Source organism: Xiphophorus couchianus, chromosome 7, assembly GCF_001444195.1.
Source record: "Xiphophorus couchianus chromosome 7, X_couchianus-1.0, whole genome shotgun sequence".
NCBI lineage: Eukaryota > Metazoa > Chordata > Actinopteri > Cyprinodontiformes > Poeciliidae > Xiphophorus > Xiphophorus couchianus.
Genome location: NC_040234.1, coordinates 35,568,478 through 35,589,691, shown reverse-complemented (window position 1 = coordinate 35,589,691; position 21,214 = coordinate 35,568,478). Strand labels below are relative to the sequence as shown.

General features: G+C 37.3%; 1 protein-coding gene across 4 annotated transcripts in view; it reads right to left on the bottom strand.

Annotated features, from left to right (window-relative positions):
* Window positions 1–21,214, bottom strand: part of pcbp3 (poly(rC) binding protein 3) — a 66,116-nt gene that overhangs the window by 24,948 nt on the left and 19,954 nt on the right. For all 4 annotated transcript variants that reach the window (XM_028024490.1, XM_028024487.1, XM_028024489.1 and 1 more), the window contains exons 2-5: window positions 18,882–18,937; window positions 18,614–18,679; window positions 16,367–16,473; window positions 16,169–16,284 (exon numbers count right to left, since the gene is read on the bottom strand). The gene's annotated coding sequence lies outside the window, so the exon portion shown is untranslated. The remainder of the gene's footprint in view (window positions 1–16,168; window positions 16,285–16,366; window positions 16,474–18,613; window positions 18,680–18,881; window positions 18,938–21,214) is intronic.

The window sequence follows — 21,214 nt, the reverse complement described above, 5'->3', positions numbered from 1 at the left end:
TTCTGATTCTAATTTAACTGAAATTATAAAAAATGAGAAATAGATCCTAAAATTCCTTAAATTACCCTGATGCGCTAATCATAAACGTTAGCTCTGCCACAGCTAAACATGCTAGCTCGCTAAGCTCAACCATGATGACACCCATTATGTGTTAATGACATAAAATGTGTATTGAAATAGCATATATAGGGTCAAATTTATCACTAACACCTACCTATACGGTTTATGCTAAGTGTTGTTAAAGTTAACTAAAGCGCTAAAGGAAAAGCTAGGTCCACTGTTAGCACATTACCAAACGAGTCTGTGGGTCTAAAAACACATTGTTTATATTTAAAAGGAGAATAAATCTCTATATTATCCTGCTAGTTCAGGTTTTACCTCCATGGAAAAGTCAATAATTCATCTTTGAACAAATCAACTGTATTGATCAGGTTTGATCAGCCTGACACTCATTTCATGTCGTTGCTACATCGAATAAAATCAATACGAACCAACAGATTCAGGATCCATCTCGGCTGAACCGAATAATTTATCACCAAATTAAAAATGTTCAGGAGTTGATGCTTTCCAGTAGCTACCAGCTAACAGAACAAACACTAATGAACTATGAAACTGAATGCTTGTATGTTTATGCCAGGAGACGAGGTGATGATTTACTGATAACACATTTGCAATTTGTGCCCGGGTCAAAACTGACACCGACACACTGAGCTGATGCTGCAGCCATTCTGTGCCTCTCTGTCTGATGATGTTTGTGCTGCTCGGTGTCTGCAGGTCACAGATACGTTCTCCGCTGCAGCTCTTCCCACTGAGGCTCTGCATACAATATAGATGATGCTCTGTTTGCTTTCTGCTGTATGTGCAGAGTTTATGTCCAAATCAGGTGATGGCAGCTTCACACACACAAACATAAAAATACCAAGTCATTAATAATCCATTAGGAATAAACGAACCTGTTCTGCTTCATTGTGTCCAGCAAATAAAAATATTTCTTCATGGATTTATCCCTCGTCTGTTCTGTCCAAACCTAACATCCCTTTCTGTCTGAATGAAGCCTGTTAAGGAAATATGATTATTTTTAATGCTTAATACAGTTAATCTTAAAAGATATATGGAACACTCTTATTTTGAACAGGTTTGTGTTAAGCATTTAAAACTAAACCAGATGGGTAAGTATTCAGAGACACAGGAACCAAATGCAGATTAAGGGAGATCTCTCAATGGGACCCCCACTGTGAGGCCGGGCCACAGGCGAAGCCATAAAATTAGCATTTTCCTTGGGAGACAGGGACGTTAGATTTCTCAGGTATCTGTGAGGTCTTATCTCAGGATCGTTCTGTACTCAAAATGACCGTGGGAGCCACGGGGGGTCAGAGCGGTCAGAGCGCAGCAATCAGCTATCCGCTCTTTTGTTTTGGTAGAAGGCAGATGGTCCTTTGATCTTTGCGTAGATTGAGGGGAGTGTCCAAGTTTCTCTGGGAGTTTCCAGTTGGCCAACAAGAGGAACGCCTAGAATGCATAAATTAAATAGGAAAACACCCACTCAGTATAAAATTTAGTGTCATCACTAAATTGTCAGAAAGTTGCCACCTTTTTGCTTTTTTGCATTGGCTCTCTCTCCAAAGACGTCTTTGCTGTTTGTCTTTGTTTCGTGTTTGCATATCTCTGTTCCTCTGCAGCTTTGTTGTCGATTGCTTTGTATGAGATTAAACTCTGTGATCTGTGACGTCAACGCGCAGTGTGGTGGTTCCACTTTCTAGCGGCTGCCCTGCCCGCTGAGAGGACCCGGGTTTTAAGGAAGAAGACGAGCCAAACGATTTGTCTAAAGTTTTTAATAATTATTCTTCCTTTACAATTGGGGGCTCGTCCGGGATTGTAATCTTGGCGGGCGGATCGGCCTGCTTCGGCTAGACGACTTGGTGCGGTAAGGTACTATTTGATTACTCTTTGGTCGTTTGTGGCGCTGTGCGGCCCGGGCTAGCTGTAGCCACGCGGAGTTCGAAGCTGCGGAGGTAAATAGAGGGTTTATAAAAGAGTCAGAGGTATAGTAATTGGCTGTAAAAATACACATTAACAGGGAATCGTGGCGGTTTCAGACGGCAGGAGCTTACGTAACCTCCGTCGTAAATGCTGGGTTTTTTCTTAATGTCTGTTCTTTTTGCCCCGAGGTTTATTACTGTACCTCTAAATAAAAAAGGAATTTGGGTGTGTATTAAAAGTTAGTGTGGGCGTGCATCAGCCCGGAGATTTTGACTCTCTCCAGCGGACTTATATTGGCCTATATCGGTTAAATCACCGGTCTGACATAGACTATAAGGATTAAAAAGTACGTTAAATTGACTTCTCTCTGGTAAAACAGTGAAAAGGAGAGTTGAATCGCTCTTGAAATAGGACTTATATTTGGAATCAAGCTGAATCGCTTTATAGGAACTTATATTTGGATTAGAGAGTTGTATCACTCAAGAGGACTAACTTTGCAAGTTGGAAATTGATGCATTTTTGAAGCCAGCGCCTTATTTTGTTTTATTTTTTTCTTACCCTTCTGTCTTTTACATTTGTTTGAAACTGTGCTTTGTGTTCTCTGTGTTTCTCTGTGTGTGGCGATTTGTGTGCTTGCGGCCGCGGCAGTGCGTGTGTCTGTGCGTGTGTGTGTGAGCGGAACGCTGCGTTTAAAAAGAGCTGTTTGTGTGAATTTATGTGTTTTTGCTGCATTTTATTGTAAAGTTATTATGGACACTGAGTTGCGACACATGCTATACGCTATTTTATGGTCGGGGTTCGTAGAAGAGTCTTAACGGGGAAGTAGAACGATGGCGAAACGTGGTCTTTTAGTATAAAAGATAAATAAATTAATACAAATAAGAGTTAAGTAAATAAAACTGGTACCAGAAAACAAAATTATTGGTTGTGGTTTGATTTTAACATAACTTTGAGATGTCTCTTTTTAAACGTGCACGGGGATTTACACAGGTTCCTGAAGATTGGAGTTTAAAATTAATTAAATTGACACATGAAAATATGTTAATAAAACATTGGACAATTTCTGAAGCTTCAGTAAATTTGATATAAATTTCAGTAAAATTTGATAAAATTACAGTAAAACTTTGATAAAATAATGAGGACAGACTGAACATTGGTGACTGAAATTTTGACTGACTATAAAACTGGCCAGATGTGTTGTGTTTGTGTTGTAATTCATGTTGGTGTGAAAGATTGTGTGATTGGAGATAGGATACCACTTGGTATTTTATGTCATTTAAATACAACGGGAATGTAAACAGCACCTCTGTATGTGGATGCAATAAGCAAGAATTTCTCACTTGGATGCCAAGTAGAAGCGGAAATTACCCTGCAGAGTATTTTTCGTGCTGTCTCGTGGTGCTAAATTTCCGGTTTTTAGAACACCCTATGTGTTAAACTGGACTAAATTATTAAAATTAGGCAATAACAGCAGTTAGTGTGACCTGCAGTGTAAAGATTGGAAGGTTATTTAAGATAGAATCCTGATAAAATAAAACATCTGAACAAATTGAAAATAAATTATGGGTTCTAAGGTTAAATAAATAAATAAAGAAAGAAAGAATAAGCCAGGATTGTGGTAATGATGTATTGGCAAATTAATAAATAAATACATAAATGAAAGGATAGGAGGAAAATAGAATAAAATATAATGAGTTACAATAGGACCTTTTTAATGGGTAGAGGATGCAGACAAAACAAAGATCTTTAGGGAAACAGGCTCTAACTGTAAGAGGGATTGATCAGATAACAACAAACTGTAGCATGCTGCTGATTCTAGATATTTTCACAATCAGTCTTTTTAAAACTGACCAAAACTTTAAGATAGATAAAATATTATTAAATTTACAGGACTTACTGATAATTAGACAGGATAAATTAGAAGTAACTCTCTTGTTAAATAGACATTGATTAGATATAGAAAAGTTTGCTGAAATTTACAAGATTTGTTGTTCAAGGATAATATTCCGTTTGGAATAACTTATTGGTTAATGAAAAAAGATCATATGGCACTAGTGTAGAGAATCAAGATTGAACTGTAATAAGAGATGATTAAACGGTGCCTACAGAAAGAAGAGAGTGTTGTAAATAAAATAAGAAAATAAAGACAAATAAATAGATAGAACAAAACAGGAAAAAGCGACAAGTATGTTTATTTAGACGTGAGTATAATGAAGCCCAAGGAGAAGTTGCAACCCTCACTCACAGACATTCAGCACGGGAGAACAAGCAACAGCTGGGCTGTAACTTCTACCCCCACTAGATTCAACTAATTAACATGTGAAGCCTCTTTGCATACCACTAATTTTAAGTGTGAAGTAACCTCTGCTCACAGCAGCTCAGCAGACAAGAACAAGCAACTGTAAGGCAAATCATTGTCTCTCCCGTCGTTTAAAGTACCTCCTGACAAAATATCAGTATATAAGTTACAATTTTAGTGGTGGAACGCCGAAAGGTATCCCAACAAAAACGGTTTTAAGTTTAAATTTTAATTAGAAGAAACTGAAACATATCTGATGATTTAAGTGCAAAATAAAGTAGTAATTGAATTGGGAGTTTCTCCTGCAAGTCCTTATTGGTTTTTCTCTTTCCTGCCATGCAGTCGGCCCCTCCGAGAAGTCTAAAGGGGGTTTTATGGTGGGCTTAAGACTTTGTTTTATGGTCTGACAATAGAGATTGCTCAGAATGGTGTAGTGACTTTAAAATGTCAATTGTGAAATCTAACATTACAGGATTTAATTAATTTTAGATAGTCTTTACCATCACATAAGACAGGATTTTGATGCTGCTTGGTTTCCTAGCTTTAGTGAACCAGTTTCTCTTTCAAGTAAATAGTTTGACAAGCACATACATAGTGAGTAAGGACTAATGTGGAAAAGGTTGAATATAAGTTTTAGCATCAAAACACTGAGTCTGTCACACACAGATACTCTTGGTAATGATTTTCTGTTTTCTTTTCATATTATTTTATATATTGTTTGGGGAATAGTTTAGATTTTTGTTTTTAAATTTGTTTTCCTTAGTCTGACTTTTTATTTAGCTATTCGAGTCAGTTCTCTGTCTATTTTGTTAAGTATAACAAATTAATTTTTTTCTTTGGAGTTACTAGTTTCCTCTGGACCCGTTCACCAGGGGACAGGGAACTTTGGTCTTTAGTTTAATTTCTTTCATTTGTAACTTTAGTGCTATACTGACCTGTATTTGTTAAGTTTGTGTGTTTAATTACCCTTTGGTGTGTGTTAATGGTCTGATCAGCCAGTATCTAAGTTTCCCTCGTGTCTTGGTAAGTCCGTTTGTGCCTTGAGTCGTTCTATTACTACCTGAATTGTGTTTTGATTCTTCTTCAACGTCTCTCTGGCTGGTGTAGGCCAGACCATCACAGTGTCTTCATTAGTCAACGTGCTATTTGTAAGTCATAAGAGTACGATGAAATAATGAGTTTTAAACCTGTAATGTGAAGTATTTTGGGAACATCGTATTCTTGAAGGTTTGACACATGCTAAGATGACGTATTCTGTTTGTTTTGACAACTTTACTTTTTAGAAAAAAGGCAGCATTGCATATCGGTGGGGTTCTCAGCTGACATGATAACCCTGTTTCATCAACATTTTTGTTTCAGGTACTGGGAATGATGTTGCATTTAACAGTTAATGCATCATCAAATAGGGGGAGAATATGTTATGGGTTTATTTTTATGGGTTTATTTTACTTAATTAGAGATTACTGAAATTTATATTACTTAACCAAACTTTTGAAGAACATGTCTGATCTGTGCAACACATAAAAGTGAAAGGAAAATATGGTCTGGTGATATATGTGCTTATTTTAAATGGATTTGACTTGTTCTCCATTGAAAAATGTTCTGACAATGGGCTAAAGTATTTTGAAACCAATAAAAAATTTATAGTGATAATGAAGCATATTTTGGTTAATTAACTTGGGAAAATAATTATAGAAATTAAAAAATATTATTGCGCTGGCCATTTTCAGAGCATTAATTTAATGGAGTAAAACGTTTTAAGAAATGTTTTGAAGAATCTGTTTTTGATTAGAGTTATCACTAATCAGTACAAGTACACAGGTGGGATTATAATGATTTTTCTAAACTGGATTTTTGTTTTGATTTATATCCATTTAAAACGATTTTGGATAAAACTTTAAATTCGACAAGCAAAAGACATAGGTAAAATTGGTATATTTTGAAAATGTCTGGATTTGTTCACTGATACATTGACATTATAATTTCTCCAGGTTTGTCTCTTTTGAATTTTGTTTGAGGAACGTATGTAAAATGTTTTAGACAAAACAACCAGTACGATCTAGTCTTCTATAAAAGTAATTTAAACTGGACTGTTTAATTCATATTGATATTCATTTTTTGATGGTGAATGTAAGCTTTACAACTACGATTTTAAGCTTTTGTTATTGTTTTATTTCGTTTGTTTAATCCTATTTTTACAAGATTGGTTTAAGAAAAGATCTGCATTTGTTTAACATTCTGGCAAAACATTACTTTGGACACATGTCCTTTGAAGCAAGTGATTACAAGGTTTTGGCGTTTTCCACCAGTTGGAGGTATGATATTAAATAATTGAAACGTAGGTTGAATGGATCACATCCTACGTCGAATGTGCAGAACGAGACAGGTATGAGATCTGCTCACGGGTTTCTACATATAGACTGGACTGAAGTTCTGAGCTCCAAGTCTGACTCTGGAATTTACGGCAAACGTTGGTGTCTTAGAGGGGGTGTGCAGCTGCTTGGAGGAGCGGTTTCACATTTTTTCAAAGATAACAGCCACAGAGTCACGAGCGGGGAGGATTCACTCGGACACGAGTGAATTGCAGATATTTGTGTGGTATACACAAATGAATGATGCTTTTGGAGACTCTTACATCTGCTTTCTCATTTCAGTTTGCTGTTGTTCTGGTGCCTTCTGGATGTGATCTCCTTCAAAGTCTGCGTTATTTGATAAAAAGCGTAAGAAGTAATTCTCCTGATGGAAAATGACAAAGCACAAAATTGTTTTTCGGTGAACCCATTATTTGATTATGATGATATTACAGAATGTTGTAAGTGTGTTTCTGATGCTAATGAAACTTATGTTGACACGAAATGTCTGTTTTACAAACCGGTGTCGGGTCACGTGGCTGGATCTTGTTTTCTCAGGAAGAGATTTCACCTTCTTTTTGAAACTCACTGTTATATTAGCATAATAATTCAATTTTCAGTGAGCGACGGACGCTCGGATGGAAACCTGAGGTTTCCATCCGAGGAGGATCAGGCTGCAAGAGGATCATCATTAACTTTTATTGCGTGTTTTCGTCTTTGAGAACTCTGAAAAGGACTTTCTTTTTTGCGCGCAATTTTTTTGAACATTTCCTGACGAAGACTTCATATTTTGTTTTTTGAGAGACTGTCGACGGACATTGAATAAGAAAAAAAACAAAAAAAACAGAAAAAAGGCGAGCAGCAGATTGTAACTTTGTGTGTTTCTCATTTTTTGGCAGATTGTAATTTTGTGATGAATGTTGTCTTTTAAGTTGCAGTGCATTTCTTACTAATTTTTCTATGTATGTCCCTGTTTTATTTTTTCATTTTATACTTTGGGTTTTGTTTGTCCTGTGTTTTTGGTTGTATTGTGATAATTTTGTTTTATGATTTTATTTTTGTGTGGATAAGTCTTTCTTACCCTTGGGTTTTGTTTAAAAAGGGGGACTGTATATAATTAGGGTACGTCACTCTTTTGTCTTTTTATTTTTTGGTTTTTTTATTAGTTTAATACACAGTTTTTGGCTCTGTATTAGAAAGCTTAATCAATTTTTAGTGAGGTCTGTTTTTCAGACCTCAAAAGGGGGACTGTTAAGGAAATATGATTATTTTTAATGCTTAATACAGTTAATCTTAAAAGATATATGGAACACTCTTATTTTGAACAGGTTTGTGTTAAGCATTTAAAACTAAACCAGATGGGTAAGTATTCAGAGACACAGGAACCAAATGCAGATTAAGGGAGATCTCTCAATGGGACCCCCACTGTGAGGCCGGGCCACAGGCGAAGCCATAAAATTAGCATTTTCCTTGGGAGACAGGGACGTTAGATTTCTCAGGTATCTGTGAGGTCTTATCTCAGGATCGTTCTGTACTCAGAATGACCGTGGGAGCCACGGGGGGTCAGAGCGGTCAGAGCGCAGCAATCAGCTATCCGCTCTTTTGTTTCGGTAGAAGGCAGATGGTCCTTTGATCTTTGCGTAGATTGAGGGGAGTCTCCAAGTTTCTCTGGGAGTTTCCAGTTGGCCAACAAGAGGAACGCCTAGAATGCATAAATTAAATAGGAAAACACCCACTCAGTATAAAATTTAGTGTCATCACTAAATTGTCAGAAAGTTGCCACCTTTTTGCTTTTTTGCATTGGCTCTCTCTCCAAAGACGTCTTTGCTGTTTGTCTTTGTTTCGTGTTTGTTTTGTCTCCCCTTGTGTGTCTTTATTTTATGAGAAAAATGCATATCTCTGTTCCTCTGCAGCTTTGTTGTCGATTGCTTTGTATGAGATTAAACTCTGTGATCTGTGACGTCAACGCGCAGTGTGGTGGTTCCACTTTCTAGCGGCTGCCCTGCCCGCTGAGAGGACCCGGGTTTTAAGGAAGAAGACGAGCCAAACGATTTGTCTAAAGTTTTTAATAATTATTCTTCCTTTACAAGCCTTCAACTGGTGCAGGCAGCGTGAAACCAACCGTTTCATACTGGGAAACTGGGTTCAGGAAGCGTAATAAATGACATTGCTCCAGGCGGAAATTAGATGAACAATAATGTCTAATTAATCTCACCTGCTGCTCCGTCTTAAACACATTACATTTAAACGCCATGACGGCTTTAACACCGTTGACTTTCACAGAACTCTGGTCCAGACCTGCTGTCATCGTCTTCATTAATTAGCATTAGTGGACAAACTTCTGCTAAAAGTGGAGCTAATTTTTGTTTAGTGCTTTAGCTAACTTTTAAAACATTTAGCTTCACCTAAAATTTATTGTCCTGGATAAATTTGCTGTTTTGTAAACGTTCAGTCAAATAAAATTAGATTTTTGACTAAAGAATTTTACAAGTAGACGTCATGCTCTTATTTTGAAGGGGACAATAACACAGTTGTTCCATTTCCTCTCCTTACATTTTCTTTTTTTCCTCCAATAATTTCATTTCAAACACAATTAAACTGGTGCTTGAGGGTTGTAGTCTTTCAAGGGCAGAAATGATGTGAGTCAAAGTTAGCACTTTAGCATTAGCTTCCATTAGATGCGGCATTGGTCATGTGGTTTAGCATTAGCTTCTGCTAGATAGTTTGTTTTTGTAACAGTTTAGCATTAGCTTCTGCTAAATCCAGTGTTAGTGTCATTCTGTAGCATTAGCAAAGCTAATGTTTATGACTAGTGCTTTAAGGTTAGCACAGCTAACTTTTTAGCTAGCAGTGATTATATCTCTGGTTTGATGACAGAATTTGATTAAAATCTATTTTACATCTGAACTTCCTCAAATAGAAACGTGTCTTTCTCAGCCAGACAACATGGACATAATTTATGATAAAAACTCTTCCAGTGGTTCACATGTGGATTCATAAGAACAACCAACAAAACAAAAACTCAGAGAATCTCAACCTTCCTGTTTTCAGCCATGATGTTAAGTAGGACAATTCATTCAACCTGCGGTACGTTTTCACCAGATAATAAACGACGTGGCGCAGAATCTAATTTCATTTCCAATAAAACATTTTTCTTCATGACTGCATTTTCAGAGATGTATTGCAGAAATCAAATGGGTGGGCTTATGAATGATGGATAATCCCATAAAGATGAACAATGTAGATGAACACAGTGGAGCCCAAATTAAATGAGTTTCCCCCAGAGAGCGCCGAGTGTTTCCAGATGCCCTCGACATCATCTGAACGCCCTCATGCAGCCCCGGCTCACCTGCTGGTTGGTTGTTATTATGAGGAGGATTATTAAGGAGTTTTATTACAGGAACAAAATCAGTCAGAGCACAAAGGTTCATAAATATAAGAGCTCAGTAAGACGATCAGATGACTGATTCCACAATTTAAGCAGAAATATTGCAGCTTCTAATTATCTTGTGTGAAAGTTTGCTTAAATATTTTTTAATTATGAATTTTTACACCAAAAGGAGCCAAACAAAATCAAAATATTTACTTAAATTCACATTTCTGATCCTTCAGTAGTTTTTCCTGAACTTTCTTTCTCTTGTTTTAAATGTTGAATACTAGCCTGAGCTAATCGGGTCGCACCTCAACTTTTCTGTTTTAAACGTTGTTTACAGTTTCACTTGAACAACTGATAGTTAATTCATGATTATTTCATCCATTAGTTCCTAATTAGACAGACTACACTACTAGAAATTACACATTCTAGCTTACAAAATATCTTCATGGTATTTTTGCTTCATAAAAGTTTTACTTTTTGTGCAAAGAATGAGGATTTTCATTAAAACAAGTTAAGAAACTATTAAATGTAAACATTTATGTCAGTTTTGACATAAAGCACGATCTATAACATGAGCTGTGAAATGAAAGCCTGACCCCTGACCTCATGCTCTCCTTGCTTTATTTACTGGGGAATTAACGCACTGAGGTTAGGAAGCCCATCAAACATCCACAAACACGCCATAACTCATTCAGACGGTTGCCTAGCAACCGAGTTGTCACAAAAACACCTCTGACGTTATAGTTGGATTAAAAGCTTGTTGGTGTGTAAACATACAAGGCGGTTATGATGGAATATCCTGCTGGGTTAAAGCAAGAACTGGATTCGAAACCTGAAAATACATCCAAGACTTCCTTCAAGGGTCAAAGTTCAACCTCAACACTGTTGAGATTTAGGGAGTCCGACCCAGAAAACCAGAAAGTTTATTTAAAATCCACCAATTCTTACAAGAAAATTGGTCAATAAGCATCAAGAATGTAACAAACCCAAACGGTGTGTGGTTCAGGTGAAACCTGCTAACAGAGATTTAATTAGAACTAGTTGGGGTGTAAACTATTTAGTTACCAAGCTAGCCTGCTAACTAGCCTTCTTAGCTTCTGTTTACTTCTGTTAGTTTATAAATCGCTTGCTAACTAAATACATAGCTAGTTAAACAGCTAGTAAATAGCTTGCTAGCTAAATATTTAAGTCCAAGCTAATTATTTTGTTTGAAAAATTAATATTTTGTTTGGAAAATAAATATTTCATTTGCTAGCTAAATAATTAGTTTGTAAACTTTAGTTTGTTTTGCTCAGCAGTGTATGAATAACAGTGAAAATATGACTTCTAAAAACAAACACCCTTTTTGTTTTGGCAGGCTGAAAGATCCAAAACTAATTTTTACTGTGTGATTTAACAAATGACAACTTTCTGTGGAAAAGACAAAAATCTGCTATAAATTCAAACGTGCACCAGATTTTAGTTTTTAAAAAAGACCAATTTAAAGCTCTGAATGAATCTTATGATCATAAACACGATGAATGTTTGTACATTTCTGACCAAAGAAACAGTAAAGCTTGATGGACTTTTGCCAAACGAGACATAAATGTGTCTCAGACCACAAGGAGCTTAAACCCTCTAATCTGATTAAACGAAGATTTGGAAGCACAATCCAATAACAGAAGTGAAGTGGCCTCTTCTTATCAGATAAACCGGGAGATGGCGGTTAAAGCGCGAGGTATTTCATTTCATTTCATTTCAGCAGAACTGGCTGGGCGACGATGTGGCATGGAATCAAACATGGCTGCTGAAAATGCTGAGATCTTTTCTGTGAAAATCTTTCCTGCTTTGCTGAAGACGCCTGTAATTCTCCAGCTGGATTGTTCTCCATGGAGTTGATGTAATTTAAACGTAATCCTAAACTGGGAATATTTTGTGCCAATAAGAAACAAATGTGAAACTTTCAACATCAAACTGAATAAAAATCTCCTCAGGTTCAATCCAGGTGATAAAAAAAATGGAAATATTTTGTTCTGAATGATGTAGAGCCAAAAATATGCAAGAACTGCCACTGAGAATGACAAAAGGTAAATTTAAACTTTCAATAACCGCGTCTTTGTGTTTAATTTTCAGATGAGTGAATTATCTGTTTGTTTATGATAGAAAACTTTCTAAATGACCCGATAAACACAAACCTTCATTTTATCCTCAGGGATCTGAAAACGTAAAGAACAACACCATTAAAGTAAATAAAGGGCCTCAGTATTTGTGTTCACACTGATTAGGACTCAAAACCAGATTCAATTAATAGATAAACTTATTTTAAAACAACTAAAACCTGAGATTAATGAACAATAAACGGACCTAAACGACCCAGTTAAACTCCCCATGTTCCAAACAAACAAAGCGTAAAAAGCGTTCAGTTTTATTTTAGCATTATTGTTCATTATTACACAGATTATTAATGCGGCCTGAAGGGTTTCCAGAGCGCAGCCTGGAAGAGAAAATTGCCTCATTTGTGTGAGTAAAAGCGTTTTTGGTTCTGAGTAATCTGGGAGTCTGTGGTCGGAGGGAGCAGCAGCTTCCTCCCTTTCAGGGCTCTGACAGGAAGCCGGTATCTCCTGACTTAGTCCTATCAGTCCAACGCAGCGCTCTGCAGAGACAGTCGGCTCAGATTTAAATATTTCTGAGGGATGAAGCGCCGCTGCGAGTATTAAATTGTCAAAACATATATATAGACATGTGCAGGCACGCAAACTTGCTCAAAGGATTTGAGTACAAACAGAAAGACGGACAGGCTAATAAATCCATGCAGCAGACACCTGAAAGAAAATGTGTGCATGTTTTTATTTCCTTCCTCCGACTTGCTTTAAAGGAAGTGGGCAGCGTTGTTCACGGCTCCACATTCGGGTTCCACCGAGTTTACTTTAATCTGCCACACAATCCTGTTTGGCAGATCAACCGAAAATTGGAAAAGTTGTTTCTGAGAAGGAGCGTCCCGGTTCCAGCTACACTTCACAAATCCTGTTTGTACTCTAAACTGGATTATATTTACTAAACTTGAAAGGCTCCATTATGTAGCTTCAAGCTTGGATTTGTAGAAAGTGAGCTTGTTTTTAAAGAGGTCAGAAACCCTGTTTTATGGAAGTTCTTCTTTTATAATTGTTATGATTAAAATACGTAACACCGTGAAAAACAAAACAACTTTTCTCACACACACACACACACACACACACACACACACACACACACACACACACACGACTATGGACATTTTAGAGCAAGCAGATAAGCTAGCAGTCATGTTTTAGACTGAGAGGAAGTCGGAGTCCCCAGAGAGAACCAACACATGCAAACCCCACACTAAGAGACACTAAAAGCTCTGCTGAGTAAACACAAGTATTTTAGGTCTCAGGCTCTTCTCCTCCATTCTTCCATTACTTTAAGGGCCTTTTAATAGCAAGTTAGTATAGACGATGGATAGACGAATGGCTATGGCACCACTAACTAAATAAACATTAGCTCTGCTAACGCTAAAGCGCTACACCAACCCTGTATTTAGCTGAAGCTAATGCTAACGTGCTAACTTCAATTTAAACTGTATCTGCTCTTGGAAGTCTACAACCCTGAAGCACCACTTTAATTTTGACATTATAATTTACATGTTCTATAAAGCTGTTAAATGTCGTACTTATGTTTATATCTTGCCCTCTATTGTCCGTTTTATGTTTCTTGTTTGGCTTCGCCCCCTTCAAAATAAGAGCATCGATATAAACGTCTAATTGTTGACAGTCGATAACCGAAGCTTCAACACATGTTAAATTTTATTCAACTGAAATTTTACAAAACAGCCAAATAAATGAGCAATTTAATATTTATGAAAACATTTATTTAGGGGAAGCAAAGTGTTTTCAAAGTAAACAAAAGCGCTAAATAAAAAATTAGCTCGGCTGTTAGCACATTAGCGAATTACCAGAAAAGTTCTCACCAAAGAGCATTAAAAACACAGGTGTCTTCACTGCCGTCTCGCTCTCAGCTGCAGTCTACACTGAAAAGCAACACAAACCTTTAAATTACATTGAAATGTTTTATTTGTAAATGTGGTTATGATGCGCCCCTCTCCTGCTGCTGCTCTGGGCGGCTGCCCATAAAGCTCACATCACTGTTTTCAGTTGCTTTTGTGATTTAAATTATATTCACTAATTGATTTTGTTTTGAGTAACTATTGTGCAGAAATGCATCAGTTCTGGTCAAAACTTATTAAATGTTTCTCCAAAAATATATTACAATGAAATTTGACTGAGTAAAATAAATTCATCCTGGCTTTCACAAAGTAAAATGATTCGGGGGCAGAAAGTGAGAAGCTTTCTTTCTGTAGATTAATCTGTTTCTACTCCTGATAGCATCACTGATCCGTCATTGATTTATTCTTGTTAGATAAAGAAGCTGTTGTTCAGTCAGACTGTAAAATACTCCATTTTCAGGTGAATTTCTCTACGGACTCAATCTGGTCAAATCAAACTCTTCCTCAGGATAATTTTTTACTTTGTGGTTTTTATTAGCTTATAAAAGTTATGCCACAGAATAAAAATCTCTTACTGTTTGTGCATCAGCGTGCGGAGAGAGTATTTTTTCCAGCATTGAATAATTTTTTAATTACAGGTATTAATGGAGACAATTTGCTGTAGGAACTAATGTCGGTCAGCCTGGGGAAAATGGCTGTTTGATTAAAAGGACGTCATCAATGTGTGAATCAGAAATGCTGCAGTTTCTCTTTCCAGATTTCATTTTTGTGCATTAGATTGTTTTCACACCTGATAGTCTGGTAGATTCGATTTGATTTGAGCCAAAATCTAATCATCTGCTCCACCTCCAGCTGCTGTGGTTCTTTCTCTCTGCTCTGAGTCAAACCAACCAAACCTTGTGAAAAACCTGTTCCCCTCCTGGCCTGTGGGGGCGCTGCACCAAGAACCACTGAAGGAAACAACACAAAATCACTGAGCGCGACTTCCTTCTTAATATAATGGAAACAAAAATGGAGTAGTGTCAGATTTTAGCAGTTAGTGGATTTCTCTTTAGTCTTTTCTCCAGCCAGCTTTGTACCATCGGTTTTGGTTGTATTTACCCAGAATGCCCTGCGCTGTAGCCCAGTTTAGTACGCTTTAGTCAAACTAGTTTGAACTCTGGTTTGTTTGAGGAGGTGTGAATGTGTAACTGAACTCTGGATCACCGATAAACCTCGGTCTCGGTTCGGCTGAAGTGAACTCTGGTTCAGTTTGAATTCTAATGTGAAAGCCAAGCGGACCGAAAGCAGGAAGTAGATTATGGCGGAGGGTTCTCTTCCTCTCTGCTATGAGTGGAAACAACCAATCATTGGCTGGGTTCCCAATGATTTTTAGAAAAATAAAAGGTAATAAAATTGATTGAGTGCATCTTTACTATCAGCTGGCACTGTGCCGTTACCTAGCAACACCTGCCAAGCCCAGCCTGTCTCCTAGCAACCTAATTCTAGTTCCGCTGGCAGATTCCTCAACCTACAACATATCATTTTCCCATGGCATAAGTTGAATAATCTGCCAGTAGAACTAGTAATCCTTCAACAATGTCAGGCAATTATTAAACCAAACCAAACCAAGCTCCAAAATCTTGGTTGCATTCTGAGTAAATGCAACCAAAGCAAACGAGCAAGTCCAGCGCTAGCTAAATGGCTAATGGTCTTTTACCAAAGACAAAAGAGAAGTCCTTCAATCACAGATGAAATTTAGGCTTCACTGGATGAGACCAACAGATTGGGTCAATGGATGGTTGGCTGGGTTCCCAATGATTTTCAGAAAAATGAAAGGTAATAAAAATGATTGAGTTCATCTTGAAAGCTGTTAAGTTAAAGTATCTGAACTTGTATTTGCTTCAGCAGACGTTTTACGTCATGTTACTCCTGGATAAAGATTAGATTGGAACCAAAACAATCTAAGATGATGGAAAAGTGACAAACGTCTAAGGCTGAGAAAACATTAGCTTATCACATCTGTCAAAACCCAGAATGATTTGTCATAAAGAGACGAACATTAGTGGAGCACGTCTGTCATCAGCAGCCGACTTCAGTCTAAGGACACCTGTGTGTTCAAACGCCTCCAGAACAGACGGCAGTTTACTCTGACAGGCTGAATTAGCTTGGTTACCCACCTGATTAGTGCTGGGCGCGGAGTTCCCAGGGCATACAGGACACCAGATGAATGCGCTCCCACTCAGATCAGTTCATCAGCCTTTTGACCTCCCTTCAGGTTGATAGCCAGCCCATGCTAAAGCACAGCAGCAGGAAACAGTCAGTGCCATCAGTTACTCATGAGATAGCAGAAGCAGAAACTAGAAGGTGCGTCTCACCGGAGAGCAATCCCAAAAGCCTCCTGGGTTTTTTCTTCCAGGTCATGTGACCTGTGACCTCCAGAACTCAGATGGAATGAGGTCAACTGGATCTCTGGCCGACAAGTCTGGATAAAGATCACAGAGTTAGAATGTGATGGACGGATGGATGGACAGTTGGTCGGTTGGTTGGATGGATTGTTAAATGGTTGGTTGGATAGATAACTGATTGGATGGTTGGTTGGTTGGTTGGTTGGTTGGATGTCTCTCAGGTTCTCCAGTAATCATTCCAGTGGCTCCAGCAGAACCATTGAAGTCCAGACTGGATTCAAACTGGATTTGGTTTTAAAGTTTCCTGGTTTCCATCTGGACTTTGGCTCTGCTGAACTTCCTGCTCCACGTTTCCTTAAATTCACTTTCTTTGCTTCTCAGGGAAACGACTTTCATTCTTCATGTCCAAACACAAAGATCCTCTGCTTGGAGAATCCGACTTTCTCAGCAAAACCTTTCTGCTCTCACCATCGATCTGCCAAAGAACCTTTTCATTTTTTATGTTTGGAGGGTAGAAACTGAGTTCTTCCTGAACAAACTGTACCTTTGCTTCATGTCAGAGGACCAGTTCTGTGTAAGTTTTAACACCAAATGGCTGCATTTTAAAGCAGGCCGGAAGCATGTGAAGATGACCGACTTCCTGAGGCCGGTAATTTCCCCAACGCAGCCAAGAGGAGCTCAAAGTGAGATTTCTTTTTCACCACCAGGCAGAACATGTTATCATCCATGAGAAATTACAGATCCCTGTCAGCAGCACGTGTTATCCTAACGTCTGGAGGCTCCGTTTTTAATATTTATTGTTTCTACAGACACTCCACCAAACTTAACCTTCTTTCTAATAAAGCTTTTAATAACTTAGAAAGCCTGAAGGAGTCTAAAAATGTCACAGTTTCCAAGCTATATTTATTATTCAGTGTGCAGTTTGTGAACCAATCATAAAAATCTAAGTACAGCCCATAATCCAGCAGTTTGTTGATCCGACATCAGGAGCAGCTCCTGGGTTTCTGTTTGACTCTTTCAGTCTCTCACATTATTACATTATTGTGTAGCTTTAGTTTTAATTTATTATTATCAATGTTATTAATAATATTTGTTTTTGAAGCTCTGCTAACTAAAAGCAAAAATGACAAACATTAGTTCCCTAACATTAGAGCATGCTAAAGCCTACATCAACATGCTATTTAGCAGAAGCTAATGCTAAAGCGCTATCTTCAACCATGTTGATATCCCACGTGAGTCGAAGGCGCAGAATAAACGTTGGTTTGCTGCGACCGCATCAAAGGTGGAGAACATGAGGAAGGAAACAAAATTACAGGCTTCTCCCACTTCAAAATAAGAGCATGAATATAAACGTTTAGCTACTTAGAGACTTCTTAACAGCCGATAACCAAAACTTCAACAAAGATGTTGAACTTTATTCAACTGAAAGTTTAGAAAACAGGCTTGCAAATTAGCACTTTAGAATTAAGAAAGATTTATCTAGGGAAAGCTAACCGCGCTAAAGGTTTTCAAGGTTAGCAAAAGCGCTAAGCTGCAAAGTAGTACTGTATTAGCTTATTAGCAGAAATGTGCCAAGCAGCAGCTGCTCCTTTGGTCTTATGCTGCATTCAGACCGAACGCAGCGTTAGAGAACGTTGTTCCAGACACCTTATTCTTCATTTAGCTGCAGATTTTATTCAGTTCAATTCAAGAATTGATCCTCTGTTGATCCCTGAGGAAGTTAAATGTTGTTGTAATTCATATTAATTCAGAACTCTTAACATCTCTTAACATATTCTTTCTTCCAAACAGCCATATTGTTTCAGTGTCATGAACTTTAACCTTTAACCTGCTAGCTGAGTCCTGTAGAGTCCGACCTGGAGCTCTTTGGCTTTTTGGGAATAATCAGTCCGTGTTGGCGTTGTGTCAACCGGTACTGACTGAAGTCCTGGATGGATGATGGTGCTCAGTTTTTCTCCCTTACTTCCTGCTCACTTTGGTTTGTCCATAGCAGCAGAACGCCGTGCCGTTGTTGCAGCCTCTCTTCGACCAGCTCAACCTCCTTTTAATGAACATATTTTAACTCAGAGATCATAAAAATTGTTGTGATTTTGTTAGATTTCCAACAAATTGCATTTATATTAGCATTTTTGACATTTGAACAGATTCTTCTAACTGGATTTAGGTTGGAAAGAAGTACAGAAGTTTATAAAAATGCACTTTATATGTAGGACTCACTTTGCTGCAGACGTTGAGCTGAGGTGTTTTTAGACCAAATTACCTCTGGCAGCCGAGCTTAAGGATCTGTTAGAGAAGGAAAAGAAAAACTGTGCGTTAACGATGCTCAGAGGGCATTGCTCAATATTTCAAAGCACATCATTCATCTGATGTTAGCAGACATTTCTACAGAGCCACACAGCAGCATGGGCTGAACCCTGAGCGGCTTTATTCTTTTAGAGCGGCCCGTTTAATGGCCCATCAGTGGAAATGTGCTGATGTTTCTTACTGTGTGAAGCTGAGGTCTTAGCAGTCAGCACTCCAAACAGAACCAGAGAGGAATCCCTGGAAAGATAAGAAATTATTTATCACAAAGCTAACCTGGCTTTATGTTTGTGCAGCAGCAGCGCCCTCTGTCGGCCACCATCTGATCATTTCATTATTCTAACACATAAAAACACACAGCTCCTCTGAATACACCCGTGAGCGCATACTGCCCTCTGCTGGGGATTTACATAAACAACAAAATAAACCTCTTCAGTTTATAGTAAACATATACACACAAAGATCTGAATCAGAACTTTTTATTGTAATTTTTCACCAAAAAAAGTAAAAATATGTAAAGGCTCTGTGTTAATATCATCAAAACAATAAAATATCTAGTTTTCTGCTATTACAACTAAAAACAAACTTTAAATTTAACTTAAATGAAATCCATATTTATTGTACAATAACTCTGCTCAGAATTTTTTTTTTAATTTGAGTCTGGAAAAATTATTAAGATATTTGAAATTGAGAATTTGTGGAAATCCTGAACAAAATCACTGTTGATTTTTCTCTCTTCTTGTCTGTAAATTTGAAAGTTTTCCCCACTGGAAACAATTTTACCAGCCAAAGCAAATTTAGGATTAATGCAAACTTTCCACATATCTGTCATTTTTAAAATCTTTTAAATGACATTCACACACTCTTAATGTACGTTTGACCTCATTACACACTTCTCTGCTAAATTTTTCATTTGAAAACTATACATTTGATTTAGGATCTGATTCCTCCTTCCTTCACTACATTCTGTAAATCAGTGGGATCTCAGGACACTCTGGCCTGTAGATGGCGCCATCCACACGTTTTTGCCTCTGACCAGTTTCTCTTTGTGCCTTCGGACTCTGATGGTGACAATTTTATTTAGCTTTAAGTCTCTGATGTTTGTGAAGTTTCACATTCAAACATTAACAGCAATAATTTGGGTTATTTAGTCAGTCATAGCAGAAAAAAACAAGGGTTTATTTTTCAAACTCATTGTCATTTTAAACCAATTTATAAATTTGAGTTTCCAGCTAAATATTAAATTACCAAACAAAATATTTAGTTTACTAAGTAAATATTTGATTTACAAGCTAAGTATTCAGTTTGAAACAAAAATATTTAGCTTGCAAGCTAATTATCTCTATAAGCGTGGCTAAATTTTAGCTCAATATGCTAGTACAAAGCTAAATATTTAGCTAATATGCAAAGTAACTTGCTGATAAGTGAGAGCAGACTATCACAATAAAAGATGGGTCTTGTGAACATTTTTATAAACTGCTGGTGAACTGCACAGTTAAAATGGCCCATAACTTTGTTTTAAACTAAAATCTAGAAGAAAAGTTGAAAGTTTGCTAACCAAATATTTAGCTATAGTTTAAAATTATTTTTTAGCTTGCTAAGTATTTGGTTTGAGGATAGATATGTAGCTAGCTAACTAAATATTTAGATTTAATTACATTTCTTAACTTGCTTGCAAAATATTTAGTCTGAAGCCAAATATTTAGCTAGGTAGCTGCTGAATGTTTAGCTATCTAAATATTTAGCTTGAAACAGAAACATTTAGTAAGCAAAATGTTTAGCTTCAAGCTAAATATTTTGCTAGCAAGTTAAGAATTTAATTTAAGGAAAAATATTTAGTTAGCTAGGCACATAGCCTGAAACCAAATACTTAGACTTGCCTGCTAAATATTTTGTATATTTAGCTAGCTAGAAGCAAAATGTTTTGCTTCCTAAATATACAAAATATTTAGCTAGCAAATTAAATATTCAGTATAAAGCTAAATATTTAGCTAGCTAGCTAAATAAAGTAAAGGTTTAGCAAGCTAAAATATTACTTTAAAGGTTGTAGCTAAATATTTAGCTTGCTAACATTACATTTACAAATGAATGAATAATATGGTGAATATGTATATAAACAAAATAAACCTCATATTGTTTGTTAACCCAAATTATCGCCGTTATTTCTGCCAAACGACTCGTCTTACTCCTGTGAGTTCATTCATCATTGTTTGACTCGTGTGAAATCACCTCTGGGCAAATTTATTCAGTCTTCCGAGGAGCTTTTATACTTTTAAATGACTGTATTGTACAGAAAGGAAAGAAAAAGGATTAATTTGAGTGTTTAACCTTAAATAATCTAAATTACCACCCAGGCTGAATAATCTCATCCTCAGAAGCGAGGAGGTGATCTGATCTCCTTTTGCTTCGGCTTTGGGGGGGAAGGGTGCAGAGTGCTCAGGTCCCCGGAGGTGAAACTCTATTAGCACCCAGCATGAAAGTCAATGAAAGGACCCCAGCGAGCGCCGGTCCCCTGAC